Genomic DNA, 15,853 nt, shown 5'->3' with positions numbered 1-15,853 from the left:
TTTTCACCGTCTAAATAAAATATTTAGAACAAGATGAACATTTTCTTGGCCCTAAATGCTATTTTTGAAAACGTGCAATTTTTCCTAAATTCAAATAAAATAGCAAATAAATCCAAATAAAATCTTATTTGATTTTTTATTAAATCCTCAATATTTCTTTCTTTTGGGAAAGTCATTTTATTCCCTCTCTCATATTTTGACAATAGAAATAATTGAAGATAAAATAAATAAAATCAAATGATCCTATTTTCAAAATTTCAGAAAGCTCAAATATGAAAATAACGAAACTCCCAACTCTCTCCGAGGGTCCTTGATTTGCGTGAAATTTCTAGGATCAGCCAAAATGCAATAAAATATGATATGCACTGATGATCTATTGTATAACATTCCAAATTGAAAATTTGGGATGTTACAAACCTACCCCCCTTAAGATGAATCTCGCCCTCGAGATTCGGGTTGGCTAGAAAATAGGTGAGGGTGGTCCTTCAACAGATCTTCCTCTCGTTCCCAGGTGGCTTCATCCTCCGTGTGGTGGCTCCACTGAACTTTGCAAAACTTGATAACCTTGCTACGGGTGACTCGGCTGGCATACTCAAGAATGTTGACTCTTTTCTCCTCATAGGTCAAATCACTGTCCAACTGAATCGCTTCCAGCAGCACTGTATCTCTTAGCGGTATATCAGCCATCTCCGCGTGGAACTTCTTTAACTGGGAAACGTGGAACACGTCGTTAACTCCTGACAATCTTTCGGGCAATTCCAACTTATAGGCTACTTCTCCCATACGCTCCAAAACTTTGTATGGTCCTACAAAACATGGCGCTAACTTTCCCTTAACTCCAAAACGCTTAACTCCTCGAAGTGGAGATACTCGAAGATAAACTCGGTCTCCGACTTCGTAAGCTGTCTCCTTGCGTTTAGAATCTGCGTAGCTCTTCTGCCTGGACTGTGCTACCTTGAGCCTATCGCAAATCAGTTGCACCTTCTGTTCAGACTCCTTAATCAAATCCGGTCCAAACAACTGGCGGTCTCCAACTTCATCCCACAATAATGGGGTCCTGTACCTCCTTCCGTACAAGGCTTCGAAAGGGGCATCTTCAAACTGGATTGATAACTGTTGTTATAAGAGAACTCTGCGTATGGCAAATTCTCGTCCCAACTAGACCCGTAATCTAGCGCACAAGCTCTCAGCATATCCTCCAAAATCTGATTGACTCTCTCGGTCTGTCCATCTGCTTGCGGATGGAAAGCTGTACTGAACTCTAGCCTGGTACCCAAGGTTTCATGCAACTGATTCCAGAACTTTGAGGTAAACTGGGTTCCTTTATCTGATACAATGCTTCTTGGAACTCCATGCAAACACACGATCCTGGTCATGTATATCTTTGCTAACTTGGCACTAGTATAGGTAGTCTTCACTGGGATGAAATGAGCTACCTTTGTCAAACGATCAACTACAACCTAAATTGAGTCATAGCCTGAACGTGTTCTGGGCAATCCTGTGATAAAATCCATGCCTAACTTATCCCACTTCCATTCGGGTATCGGCAATGGCTGTAGCAAACCTGCTGGCTTCTGATGCTCTGCCTTTACTCTCTGACATACATCACAAACTGCTACATACTCCGCAATGTCCTTCTTCATTCCGGTCCACCAGAAAGTATCCTTCAAATCCAAATACATCTTGGTATTTCCAGGGTGAATCGAATATGGTGAATCATGGGCCTCTTGTAGAATTAACTTCCTGATCTCCGGGTCATTAGGCACATAAACACGGTCTTCAAACCATAAGGTATCGTGCTCATCCTCACGAAATCCTTTAGATTTTCCTTTGCTCATTTTCTCCTTAATAGAAGCAATCTCCTTGTCAGTCCTTTGAGCTTCTCTAATCTTATCCATCAAAGTAGACTGAATCACCAATGCTGCTACATAGCCTCTCGGGACTATCTCCAAACATAGCTCACGAAGATTTTTGGCTAACTGCCTTGGTAAATCTCCCATCTTTAGGATGTTGACATGACTCTTACGGCTCAATACTACCTCTTGAGCTTGCGTTGGTTTTCCCCGAAGAGGAAAGGATGATGCAGCAGAGTAGCGTAAGTATTTCCCTCAGTTTTTGAGAACCAAGGTATCAATCCAGTAGGAGGCCACGCGCAAGTCCCTCGTACCTACACAACACAATGAGCTCAACGCAACCAACGCGATTAGGGGTTGTCAATCACTTCACGGTCACTTACGGAAGTGAGATCCGATAGATAATATTTTTGGTATTTTTTATATAAAGATGCAAAGTGAAAAGCAAAAGGCAAAGTAAAAACAAAGCAAGATTAAAGTGATGGATATTGATATGATGAGAATAGACCCGGGGGCCATAGGTTTCACTAGTGGCTTCTCTCAAGAGCATAAGTTTTCTACGGTGGGTGAACAAATTACTGTTGAGCAATTGACAGAATTGAGCATAGTTATGAGAATATCTAGGCATGATCATGTATATAGGCATCACGTCCGTGACAAGTAGATCGAAACGATTCTGCATCTACTACTATTACTCCACTCATCGACCGCTATCCAGCATGCATCTAGAGTATTAAGTTAAAAACAGAGTAACGCTTTAAGCAAGATGACATGATGCAGAGAGATAAATTCATGCAATATGAAATAAACCCCATCTTGTTATCCTCGATGGCAACAATACAATACGTGTCTTGCTGCCCCTTCTGTCACTGGGAAAGAACACCGCAAGATCGAACCCAAAGCTAAGCACTTCTCCCATGGCAAGAACTACCAATCTAGTGTTGGAAATATGCCCTAGAGGCAATAATAAAAGGATTATTATTATATTTCCTTGTTCATGATAATTGTCTTTCATTCATGCTATAATTGTGTTATCCGGAAATCGTAATACATGTGTGAATACATAGACACCAACATGTCCCTAGTAAGCCTCTAGTTGACTAGCTCGTTGATCAACAGATAGTCATGGTTTCCTGACTATGGACATTGGATGTCATTGATAACGAGATCACATCATTAGGAGAATGATGTGATGGACAAGACCCAATCCTAAACATAGCACAAGATCGTATAGTTCGTTTGCTAGAGTTTTTCCAATGTCAAGTATCTTTTCCTTAGACCATGAGATCGTGTAACTCCCGGATACCGTAGGAGTGCTTTGGGTGTACCAAACGTCACAACGTAACTGGGTGACTATAAAGGTATACTATGGGTATCTCCGAAAGTGTCTGTTGGGTTGACACGGATCAAGACTGGGATTTGTCACTCCATATGATGGAGAGGTATCTCTGGGCCCACTCGGTAATGCATCATCATAATGAGCTCAAAGTGACCAAGTGTCTGGTCACGGGATCATGCATTACGGTACGAGTAAAGTGACTTGCCGGTAACGAGATTGATCGAGGTATTGGGATACCGACGATCGAATCTCGGGCAAGTAACATACAGATTGACAAACGGAATTGTATACGGGGTTGCTTGAATCCTCGACATCGTGGTTCATCCGATGAGATCATCGAGGAGCATGTGGGAGCCAACATGGGTATCCAGATCCCGTTGTTGGTTATTGACCGGAGAGCCATCTCGGTCATGTCTACATGTCTCCCGAACCCGTAGGGTCTACACACTTAAGGTTCGGTGACACTAGGGTTGTAGAGATATGAATATGTAGTAACCTGAAAGTTGTTTGGAGTCCCGGATGAGATCCCGGACGTCACGAGGAGTTCCGGAATGGTCCGGAGGTGAAGAATTATATATAGGAAGTGCAGTTTCGGCCATCGGGAGAGTTTCGGGGGTCACCAGTATTGTACCGGGACCACCGGATGGGTCCCGGGGGTCCACCGGGTGGGACCACCCATCCCGGAGGGCCCCATGGTCTGAAGTGGGGAGGGGAACCAGCCCATAGTGGGCTAGTGCGCCCCCCTTGGCCCACCCCCTGCGCCTAGGGTTGGAAACCCTAGGGTGGGGGGGGCACCCCACTTGCCTTGGGGGCCACTCCACCCTTGGCCGCCGCCCCCCTAGGAGATACCATCTCCTAGGGCCGGCGCCCCCCTTGGGGAGCCTATATATAAAAGGGGGAAGGGAGGGGCAGCGACACCCTTGACTATTTGCGCCTCCTTCTCCCCTGCTACACCTCTCCCTCTCGCAGTAGAACGGCGAAGCCCTGCTGCGGTGACTCCTGCATCCACCACCACGCCGTCGTGCTGCTGGATCTTCATCAACCTCTCCTTCCCGCTTGCTGGATCAAGAAGGAGGAGACGTCACGCTGACCGTACGTGTGTTGAACACGGAGGTGCCGTCCGTTCGGCGCTAGGATCTCCGGTGATTTGGATCACGTCGAGTACGACTTCCTCATCCCCGTTCTGTGAACGCTTCCGCGCGTGATCTGCAAAGGTATGTAGATGCAATCCGATCAATCGTTGATAGATGAACTCATAGATGGATCTTGGTGAAACCGTAGGAAATTTTTTGTTTTCTACAACGTTCCCCAACAGTGGCATCATGAGCTAGGTCTATGCGTAGTTCCTTTTGCACGAGTAGAACACAATTTGTTGTGGGCGTAGATGTTGTCAACTTTCTTGCCTCTACTAGTCTTATTTTGCTTCAGCAGTATTGTGGGATGAAGCGGCCCGGACCAACCTTACACGTACGCTTACGTGAGACCGGTTCCACCGACTGACATGCACTAGTTGCATAAGGTGGCTGGCGGGTGTCTGTCTCTCCCACTTTAGTTGGAGCAGATTTGATGAAAAGGGTCCTTATGAAGGGTAAATAGAAGTTCACAAATCACGTTGTGGCTTTAACGTAGGTAAGAAAACGTTCTTGCTAGAACCCTCTTGCAGCCACGTAAAACTTGCAACAACAATTAGATGACGTCTAACTTGTTTTTGCAGCAAGTGTTCTGTGATGTGATATGGCCAAAGTTGTGATGAATGATGAATGATATATATGTGATGTATGAGATCATGTTCTTGTAATAGGAATCACGACTTGCATGTCGATGAGTATGACAACCGACAGGAGCCATAGGAGTTGTCTTTATTTTTTGTATGGCCTGCGTGTCATTGAGAAACGCCATGTAAATTACTTTACTTTATTGCTAAACGTGTTAGCCATAGTAGTAGAAGTAATAGTTGGCGAGCAACTTCATGGAGACATGATGATGGAGATCATGGTGTCATGCCGGTGACAAGATGATCATGGAGCCCCAAGATGGAGATCAAAGGAGCTATGTGATATTGGCCATATCATGTCACTATTATTATTTGATTGCATGTGATGTTTATCATGTTTTTGCATCTTGTTTACTTAGAACAACAGTAGTAAATAAGATGATCCCTCATAATAATTTCAAGAAAGTGTTCCCCCTAACTGTGCACCGTTGCGACAGTTCGTTGTTTCGAAGCACCACGTGATGATCGGGTGTGATAGATTCCAACCTTCACATACAACGGGTGTAAGACAGATTTACACATGCAAACACTTAGGTTGACTTGACGAGCCTAGCATGTACAGACATGGCCTCGGAACACAGAAGACCGAAAGGTCGAGCATGAGTCGTATAGAAGATACGATCAACATGAAGATGTTCACTGATGTTGACTAGTCTGTCTCACGTGATGATCGGACACAGCCTAGTTAACTCGGATCATGTTATACTTAGATGACTGGAGGGATGTCTATCTAAGTGGGAGTTCATTGAATAATTTGATTAGATGAACTTAATTATCATGAACTTAGTCTAAAATCTTTACAACATGTATTGTAGATCAAATGGCCAATGTTGTCCTCAACTTCAACGTGTTCCTAGAGAAAACCAAGCTGAAAGACGATGGCAGCAACTATACGGACTGGGTCCGGAACCTGAGGATCATCCTCATAGCTGCCAAGAAAGATTATGTCCTACAAGCACCGCTAGGTGAAGCACCTGTTCTCCCTGCAGAACAAGACGTTATGAACGCTTGCCAGACACGTACCGATGATTACTCCCTTGTTCAGTGCGGCATGCTTTACAGCTTAGAGCCGGGGCTCCAAAAGCGTTTTGAGAGACACGGAGCATATGAGATGTTCGAAGAGCTGAAAATGGTTTTTCAAGCTCATGCCCGGGTCGAGAGATATGAAGTCTCCGACAAGTTCTTCAGCTGTAAGATGGAGGAAAATAGTTCTGTCAGTGAGCACATACTCACTATGTCTGGGTTACATAACCGCTTGACTCAGCTGGGAGTTAATCTCCCGGATGACGCGGTCATTGACAGAATCCTTCAGTCGCTTCCACCGAGCTACAAGAGCTTTGTGATGAACTTCAATATGCAGGGGATGGAAAAGACCATTCCTGAAGTATTTGCAATGCTGAAATCAGCAGAGGTAGAAGTCAAAAAGGAACATCAAGTGTTGATGGTGAATAAAACCACTAAGTTCAAGAAAGGCAAGGGTAAGAAGAACTTCAAGAAGGACGGCAAGGGAGTTGCCGCGCCCGGCAAGCAAGTTGCCGGGAAGAAGACAAAGAATGGTCCCAAGCCCGAGACTGAGTGCTTTTATTGCAAGGAAAGTGGTCACTGGAAGCGGAACTGCCCCAAATACTTAGCGGACAAGAAGGCCGACAAAACGAAAGGTATATGTGATATACATGTAATTGATGTGTACCTTACCAGTACTTGTAGTAGCTCCTAGGTATTTGATACCGGTGCAGTTTCTCACATTTGTAACTCAAAGCAGGAGCTGCGGAATAAGCGGAGACTGGCGAAGGACGAGGTGACCATGCGCGTCGGGAATGGTTCCAAGGTCGATGTGATCGCCGTCGGCACGCTACCTCTACATTTACCTACGGGATTAGTTTTGAACCTCAATAATTGTTATTTAGTGCCAAGTTTGAGCATGAACATTGTATCAGGATCTCGTTTAATACAAGATGGCTACTCATTTAAATCCGAGAATAATGGTTGTTCTATTTATATGAGAGATATGTTTTATGGTCATGCTCCGATGGTGAATGGTTTATTCTTAATGAATCTCGAGCGTAATGCTACACATATTCATAGTGTGAGTACCAAAAGAGGTAAGGTTGATAATGATAGTCCCACATACTTGTGGCACTGCCGCCTTGGTCACATAGGTGTCAAACACATGAAGAAGCTCCATGCAGATGGACTTTTAGAGTCTCTTGATTACGAATCATTTGACACGTGCGAACCATGCCTCATGGGTAAAATGACCAAGACTCCATTCTCAGGAACAATGGAGCGAGCAACCAACTTATTGGAAATCATACATACTGATGTGTGCGGTCCAATGAGTGTTGAGGCTCGCGGTGGTTATCGTTATGTTCTCACCCTCACTGATGACTTGAGTAGATATGGGTATGTCTACTTAATGAAACACAAGTCTGAGACCTTTGAAAGGTTCAAGGAATTTCAGAGTGAGGTTGAAAATCAACGTGACAAGAAAATCAAGTTCCTACGATCAGATCGTGGAGGAGAATACTTGAGTCACGAATTTGGCACACACTTAAGAAAATGTGGAATAGTTTCACAACTCACGCCGCCTGGAACAGCTCAACGTAATGGTGTGTCTGAACGTCGTAATCGCACTCTATTAGATATGGTGCAATCTATGATGTCTCTTACCGATTTACCGCTATCATTTTGGGGCTATGCTTTAGAGACTGCCGCATTCACTTTAAATATGGCTCCGTCAAAATCCGTTGTGATGACACCGTATGAATTATGGTTTGGGAAGAAACCTAAGTTGTCGTTTCTAAAAGTTTGGGGATGCGATGCTTATGTCAAGAAACTTCAACCTGAAAAGCTCGAACCCAAGTCGGAAAAATGCGTCTTCATAGGATACCCTAAAGAAACTATTGGGTATACCTTCTACCTCAGATCCGAAGGCAAGATCTTTGTTGCCAAGAATGGATCCTTTCTAGATAAAGAGTTTCTCTCGAAAGAAGTAAGTGGGAGGAAAGTAGAACTTGATGAAGTATTACCTCTTGAACCGGAAAGTGGTGCAACTCAAGAAAATGTTCCTGAGGTACCGGCACCGACTAAAGAGGAAGTTAATGATGATGATCATGAAACTTCAGATCAAGTTGCTACTGAACTTCATAGGTCCACATGGACACGTTCCGCACCAGAGTGGTACGGCAACCCTGTCTTGGAAATCATGTTGTTAGACAACGGTGAACCTTCGAACTATGAAGAAGCGATGGCGGGCCCAGATTCCAACAAATGGCTTGAAGCCATGCAATCCGAGATAGGATCCATGTATGAAAACAAAGTATGGACTTTGACAGACTTGCCCGATGATCGGCGAGCGATAGAAAACAAATGGATCTTTTAGAAGAAGACGGACGCGGATGGTAATGTTACCATCTATAAAGCTCGACTTGTCGCTAAGGGTTATCGGCAAGTTCAAGGGGTTGACTACGATGAGACTTTCTCTCCCGTAGCGAAGCTGAAGTCCGTCCGAATCATGTTAGCAATTGCCGCATTCTATGATTATGAGATATGGCAAATGGACGTCAAAACGGCATTCCTTAATGGTTTCCTTAAGGAAGAATTGTATATGATGCAGCCGGAAGGTTTTGTCGATCCTAAGAATGCTGACAAGGTGTGCAAGCTCCAATGCTCGATTTATGGGCTGGTGCAAGCGTCTCGGAGTTGGAACATTCGCTTTGATGGGATGATCAAAGCGTTTTGGTTTATTCAGACTTATGGAGAAGCCTGCGTTTACAAGAAAGTGAGTGGGAGCTCTGTAGCATTTCTCATATTATATGTAGATGACATACTTTTGATGGGAAATGATATAGAACTTTTGGACAGCATTAAGGCCTACTTGAATAAGAGTTTTTCAATGAAGGACCTTGGAGAAGCTGCTTATATATTAGGCATCAAGATCTATAGAGATAGATCAAGATGCCTCATAGGTCTTTCACAAAGCACATACCTTGATAAGATATTGAAGAAGTTCAATATGGATCAGTCTAAGAAGGGGTTCTTGCCTGTGTTGCAAGGTGTGAAATTGAGCTCAGCTCAATGTCCGACCACGGCAGAAGATATAGAAGAGATGAGTGTCATCCCCTATGCCTCAGCCATAGGTTCTATTATGTATGCCATGCTGTGTACCAGACCTGATGTAAACCTTGCCGTAAGTTTGGTAGGTAGGTACCAAAGTAATCCCGGCAAGGAACACTGGACAGCGGTTAAGAATATCCTGAAGTACCTGAAAAGGACTAAGGAAATGTTTCTCGTTTATGGAGGTGACGAAGAGCTCGTCGTAAAGGGTTACGTCGACGCTAGCTTCGACACAGATCTGGATGACTCTAAGTCACAAACCGGATACGTGTATATTTTGAATGGTGGGCAGTAAGCTGGTGCAGTTGCAAGCAGAGCGTCGTGGCGGGATCTACATGTGAAGCGGAGTACATGGCAGCCTCGGAGGCAGCACATGAAGCAAACTGGGTGAAGGAGTTCATCACCGACCTAGGAGTCATACCCAATGCATCGGGGCCGATCAAGATCTTCTGTGACAACACTGGAGCTATTGCACTTGCCAAGGAGCCCAGGTTTCACAAGAAGACCAGGCACATCAAGCATCACTTCAACTCCATTCGTGAAAATGTTCAAGATGGAGACGTAGATATTTATAAAGTACATACGGACCTGAATGTAGCAGATCCGTTGACTAAACCTCTCCCTAGAGCAAAACATGATCAACACCAGAATTCCATGGGTGTTTGATTCATCACAATGTAACTAGATTATTGACTCTAGTTCAAGTGGGAGACTATTGGAAATATGCCCTAGAGGCAATAATAAAAGGATTATTATTATATTTCCTTGTTCATGATAATTGTCTTTCATTCATGCTATAATTGTGTTATCCGGAAATTGTAATACATGTGTGAATACATAGACACCAACATGTCCCTAGTAAGCCTCTAGTTGACTAGCTCGTTGATCAACAGATAGTCATGGTTTCCTGACTATGGACATTGGATGTCATTGATAACGAGATCACATGATTAGGAGAATGATGTGATGGACAAGACCCAATCCTAAACATAGCACAAGATCGTATAGTTCGTTTGCTAGAGTTTTTCCAATGTCAAGTATCTTTTCCTTAGACCATGAGATCGTGTAACTCCCGGATACCGTAGGAGTGCTTTGGATGTACCAAATGTCACAACATAACTGGGTGACTATAAAGGTATACTACGGGTATCTCCGAAAGTGTCTGTTGGGTTGACACGGATCAAGACTGGGATTTGTCACTCCGTATGACGGAGAGGTATCTCTGGGCCCACTCGGTAATGCATCATCATAATGAGCTCAAAGTGACCAAGTGTCTGGTCACGGGATCATGCATTACAGTACGAGTAAAGTGACTTGCCGGTAACGAGATTGAACGAGGTATTGGGATACCGACGATCGAATCTCGGGCAAGTAACGTACCGATTGACAAAGGGAATTGTATACGGGGTTGCTTGAATCCTCGACATCGTGGTTCATCCGATGAGATCATCGAGGAGCATGTGGGAGCCAACATGGGTATCCAGATCCCGCTGTTGGTTATTGACCGGAGAGCCATCTCGGTCATGTCTACATGTCTCCCGAACCCGTAGGGTCTACACACTTAAGGTTCGGTGACGCTAGGGTTGTAGATATATGAATATGCAGTAACCTGAAAGTTGTTTGGAGTCCCGGATGAGATCCCGGACGTCACGAGGAGTTCCGGAATGGTTCGGAGGTGAAGAATTATAATATAGGAAGTGCAGTTTCGGCCATCAGGAGAGTTTCGGGGGTCACAGGTATTGTACCGGGACCACCGGATGGGTCCCGGGGGTCCACCGGGTGGGACCACCCATCCCGGAGGGCCCCATGGGCTGAAGTGGGGAGGGGAACCAGCCCATAGTGGGCTGGTGCGCCCCCCTGGGCCCACCCCCTGCGCCTAGGGTTGGAAACCCTAGGGTGAGGGGGGCGCCCCACTTGCCTTGGGGGCCACTCCACCCTTGGCCGCCGCCCCCCTAGGAGATCCCATCTCCTAGGGCCGGCGCCCCCCCTTGGGGAGCCTATATATAAAAGGGGGAAGGGAGGGATAGCCGCACCCTTGACTCTTGGCGCCTCCCTCTCCCCTGCTACACCTCTTCCTCTCGCAGTAGAACGACGAAGCCCTGCTGCGGTGACTCCTGCATCCACCACCACGCCGTCGTGCTGCTGGATCTTCATCAACCTCTCCTTCCCCCTTGCTGGATCAAGAAGGAGGAGACGTCACGCTGACCGTACGTGTGTTGAACACGGAGGTGCCGTCCGTTCGGCGCTAGGATCTCCGGTGATTTGGATCACGTCGAGTACGACTTCCTCATCCCCGTTCTTTGAACGCTTCCGCGCGTGATCTACAAAGGTATGTAGATGCAATCCGATCACTCGTTGCTAGATGAACTCATAGATGGATCTTGGTGAAACCGTAGGAAAATTTTTGTTTTCTGCAACGTTCCCCAACATCTAGTTGGCCAAACCAAACGGATAATTCGAAGAGACTTGCAAAGATAACCAATCATACATAAAAGAATTCAGAGAAGATTCAAATATTGTTCATAGATAGACTTGATCATAAACCCACAATTCATCGATCTCAACAAACACACCGCAAAAGAAGAAGATTACATCGAATAGATCTCCACAAGAGAGGGGGAGAACATTGTATTGAGATCCAAAAAAAGAGAGAAGAAGCCATCTAGCTAATAACTATGGACCCGAAGGTCTGAGGTAAAATACTCACACTTCATCGGAGGGGCTATGATGATGTAGAAGCCCTCCGTGATGACGGCCCTCTCCGGCGGAGCTCCGGAACAGGCCCCAAGATGGGATCTTGTGGATACAGAAAGTTGCAGCGATGGAATTAGGTTTTTGGCTCCTGTTCTGATCGTTTGGGGGTACGTGGGTATATTTAGGAGGAAGGAGTACGTCGGTGGAGCACCGAGGGGCCCACGAGGCAGGGGGGCACGCCCTGTAGGGGGGGCACCCCCTACCCTCGTGACCGCCTCCGGTACTTCTTGGAGTAGGGTCCAAGTCTCCTGGGTCTTATCCGAGAAGAAAATCACGTTCCAAAAAGAATTTTTCTGTTTGGACACCGTTTGATATTCTGTTTCTTCGAAACACTGAAATAGGCAAAAAAACAACAATTCTGGGCTGGGCCTCTGGTTAATAGGTTAGTCCCAAAAATAATATAAAAGTGGAAAATAAAGCCCAATATAGTCCAAAACAGTAGATAATATAGCATGCAATAAAAAATTATTGATACGTTGGAGACATATCACTCAACACGTCAGCTACTACGTTAGCCTTTCCGGGGTGATAATGCAATCTTATGTCATAATCCTTCATGAGCTCCAACCATCTCCTTCTGCGTGAAAATATACTTCAAACTCTTATGATCCATGTACACCTCACAATGATTTCCAATGAGAAAGTGTCTCCAAGTCTTCAATGCATGCACTACGGCTGCTAACTCCAAATAATGCATAGCATAATTCAACTCATGAGGCTTAAGCTGCCGTGAGGCATAGGAAACAACTCTTCCTTCCTGCATAAGCACTGCTCCAAGTCCTCGACATGAAGCGTCGCAATACACCTCATAATCCTTGGTTTGATCTGGCAAAATCAATACTGGTGATGTAACCAAATATTTTTCAACTCCTGGAAACTAGCCTCACATTCCTCGGTCCATATGAACTTGGTATCCTTCTTCAACAACTCCGTCATAGGCTTTGCAATCTTCGAGAAATTTTCAATGAATCTCCGGTAGTATCCTGCGAGTCCAAGAAAACTCTGGATCTCTCCGACTATTGTTGGGGCTTCCCAATTTTTCACAGTGTCAACCTTGGTGGGATCTACTACTATACCTTCTCCGGATATAACGTGTCCGAGAAATCCAACTTCCTTCAACCAAAATTAACATTTGCTAAATTGGCATATAACCGATGTTCTCTGAGCTTACCAAGTACCAAACGCAAATGCTCCTTATGCTCCTCTTCATTTTTCGAGTAAACCAGGATATCATCAATGAACACTACGACAAACTTATCCAAAAACTCCATAACACTTTGTTCATCATGTTCATAAAATATGCAGGTGCGTTAGTCAGACCAAATGACATAACCGTATACTCGTACAGCCCATACCTGGTGGTAAAAGCCGTCTTAGGTATATCCTGTTCTCGAATCTTCAACTGATGGTATCCTGATCGCAGATCGATCTTGGAAAATACCTTAGCTCCTTGCAATCGATCAAACAGATCATTGATCATCGGTAGTGGGTACTTGTTCTTGATGGTTAGTTCATTCAATCCTCGATAATCAACAACCATCCTTAACGATCCATCCTTCTTCTCCACTAGAAGTACTGGCGATCCCCAAGGCGAAGAACTTGGGCGAATATAACCTTTATCCAGTAACTCCTTAATCTGCTTCTTAATCTCCACCAAATCCTTTGTGGGCATCCTATATGGTCTCTTAGATATTGGCCCTGTGCCTGGCAAAAGCTCAATCAAAAACTCAATATCTCTAACCGGTGGCATGCCTGGCAACTCTTCTGGAAATACATCAGGGAAATCCTTCACCACTGGTACTTCCTCCTGCACAACTCCTGTTAACGAATTTACTTGAGTCCTTTTAGACACATGCCGGGATACATACTTGATCCTTCTTCCTTCTGGGGTGGTAAGAAAAATTGACTTACTGGCGCAATCGATGTTTCCTCCATACATCGACAACCAATCCATACCCAGAATTACATCCAAACCTTGTGATTCCAAAATGATTAAATCCGAGGGAAACACATGCCTACCTATACTCAATGGCACTTGAAAACATCCCTTACTAGCCATATACTCCGCTCCTGGTGAGGTCACTAACATAGGTGTTCTAAGAACTTTAGTGGGCAGGTTATACTTATCCACAAATCCCCTTGATATGTATGAATGCGTTGCACTAGTATCGAAAAGAACGAGTGCAGTAAATGACTTAACCAAAAACTTACCGATTACTGCATCCGGCTGCTCTTCAACCTCCTCCACGTTAACATGGTTCACCTGTCCCCTGTTGAAAGGGTTCGGCTTCTTCCCAGAGCTTCCATTTCCATTTCCATTCTGTGATTCAGGACATTCATTGGCATAATGCCTGGTCTTCTGGCACTTAAAGCAAGTGACTTGGCTCAGGTCTCTCTTGGCTGGGGTTGATGGGTTGGTGCGGTTCTGGCAGTTGCTTCCTCCATTCCCATTACCATTCTTGGTGCCATTATGATTGTGCGAGCTACCTCCTCCATGGGTATGTTGGAAGTGTCCTCCCGGTCTAGGGGTAAAACATGGCTTCTGCTGAGCTCCTGAATTTTACTTCCCTTGTCCATACTTCCTCTTGCGATTCTCAATCTGCTGCTCCTTCCCTTCAATCATAAGAGCACGATCTACCAACTCCCGGTAGTTTTTGAAAGTTTCTACCATCAACTGCATGCTCAACTCATTATTCAGTCCTTCCAAAAACTTCTCCTGCTTAGCTGCATCCATAGCAACGTCATCTGGAGCATAACGTGCTATCTTACTAAAGTCCTCCACATACTGGCCAACTGTCCGTCCTCCTTGGCGCAAGTTGCGAAACTCTCGCTTCTTCATGGCCATAGCTCCTGCTGAAACATGGGCAGTACGGAAAGCCTGCTGGAACTAGTCCCATGTGACAGTGTCGATAGGGAAAGTGGCTGTAAAATTCTCCCACCATGATGCTGCGGGTCCTTCAAGCTGATGTGCGGCAAACTTCACCTTTCCACATCTGTGCATCCTGCTGTGGTCAACTCCCTTGCTGTCTTGCGGAGCCAATCATCTACTACTATCGGCTCGGTGCTACTGGAAAACACCGGCGTATTCAGCCTAAGAAAACGGGCTAAGTGATCAACAGGTGGTGGTGGTGGTGGGTTGTTGTTGTTGTTCCCCTGATTCTGATTCTGGACTAGCAACTGCATCAATGTGTTCTGCTGCTGGATCAACTGGGTGAGCTCCGGTGGGAAGGTAAATCCGGGGTCACGTCTCGGAGGCATCTGATGGGTTTAGAAAAGATGAGATTTAAGAATAGAGAGGGGTCTAAAGAGAAAACACTACCCATATGCACATGAGGCAAAAGCAAACAACTCACTTCATTCAATCAAACAAGGGCATACAATCGATCTAACTATCGCAAAAGTGCTTGGACTACTATATTTACATGGTGGACTACTACTACTGATGAGGTGGTCTACTAGAAATATTCTTCGGTTATAGACTCCATGATATCTGCTCCAGCTTCATCAACATAGTCATCATCGCTATCATCTGGATCCGAGTCGGTGTCGTCGATGATGATGTAGTCTTCCGGGCGAATCTCCTTGGGTTCTTCGTCTTCTTCTACTGGTGTAGGGCCTCCCATAAATATTCCGATCTTCATTGTTAGGTCGGCATTCTTGTCCACTAGTACTTCGATTTCCTCTTCATAATCTTCACGTGTAGCCTTGAGTTCTTCCTCCAGTTCCTTGATTCTTGTTCTTGTCTTCTTCAGATCTATCATGTTGGCTCACATCTGGTTCTCCTGACATCGAATGTGCTGGTTTAACTCCTGGATAGAAGCTGTAATTGATCTATCCTTCCTGGTGCTGATCATCTCCCAATGCTCATCTCGGTGCCCACAAATCTGGTAGATAGTATCCTTGAGATCATTGCGGTAAACTTCTCCAATGCGTCCCATGGCGATGTGAGCTGCCATGCTCTTTCCTAGACATCAGGTTGGTGCATCAAAGGAAAACTCTACGGGCTCAGTGACTGGC

This window comes from Triticum urartu, chromosome 6A (genome assembly GCF_056163025.1).
Source record: "Triticum urartu cultivar PI428250 chromosome 6A, HENAU_Tu73, whole genome shotgun sequence".
NCBI classification, from domain to species: Eukaryota; Viridiplantae; Streptophyta; class Magnoliopsida; order Poales; family Poaceae; genus Triticum; species Triticum urartu.
Note: the sequence above shows the minus strand (reverse complement) of the source record.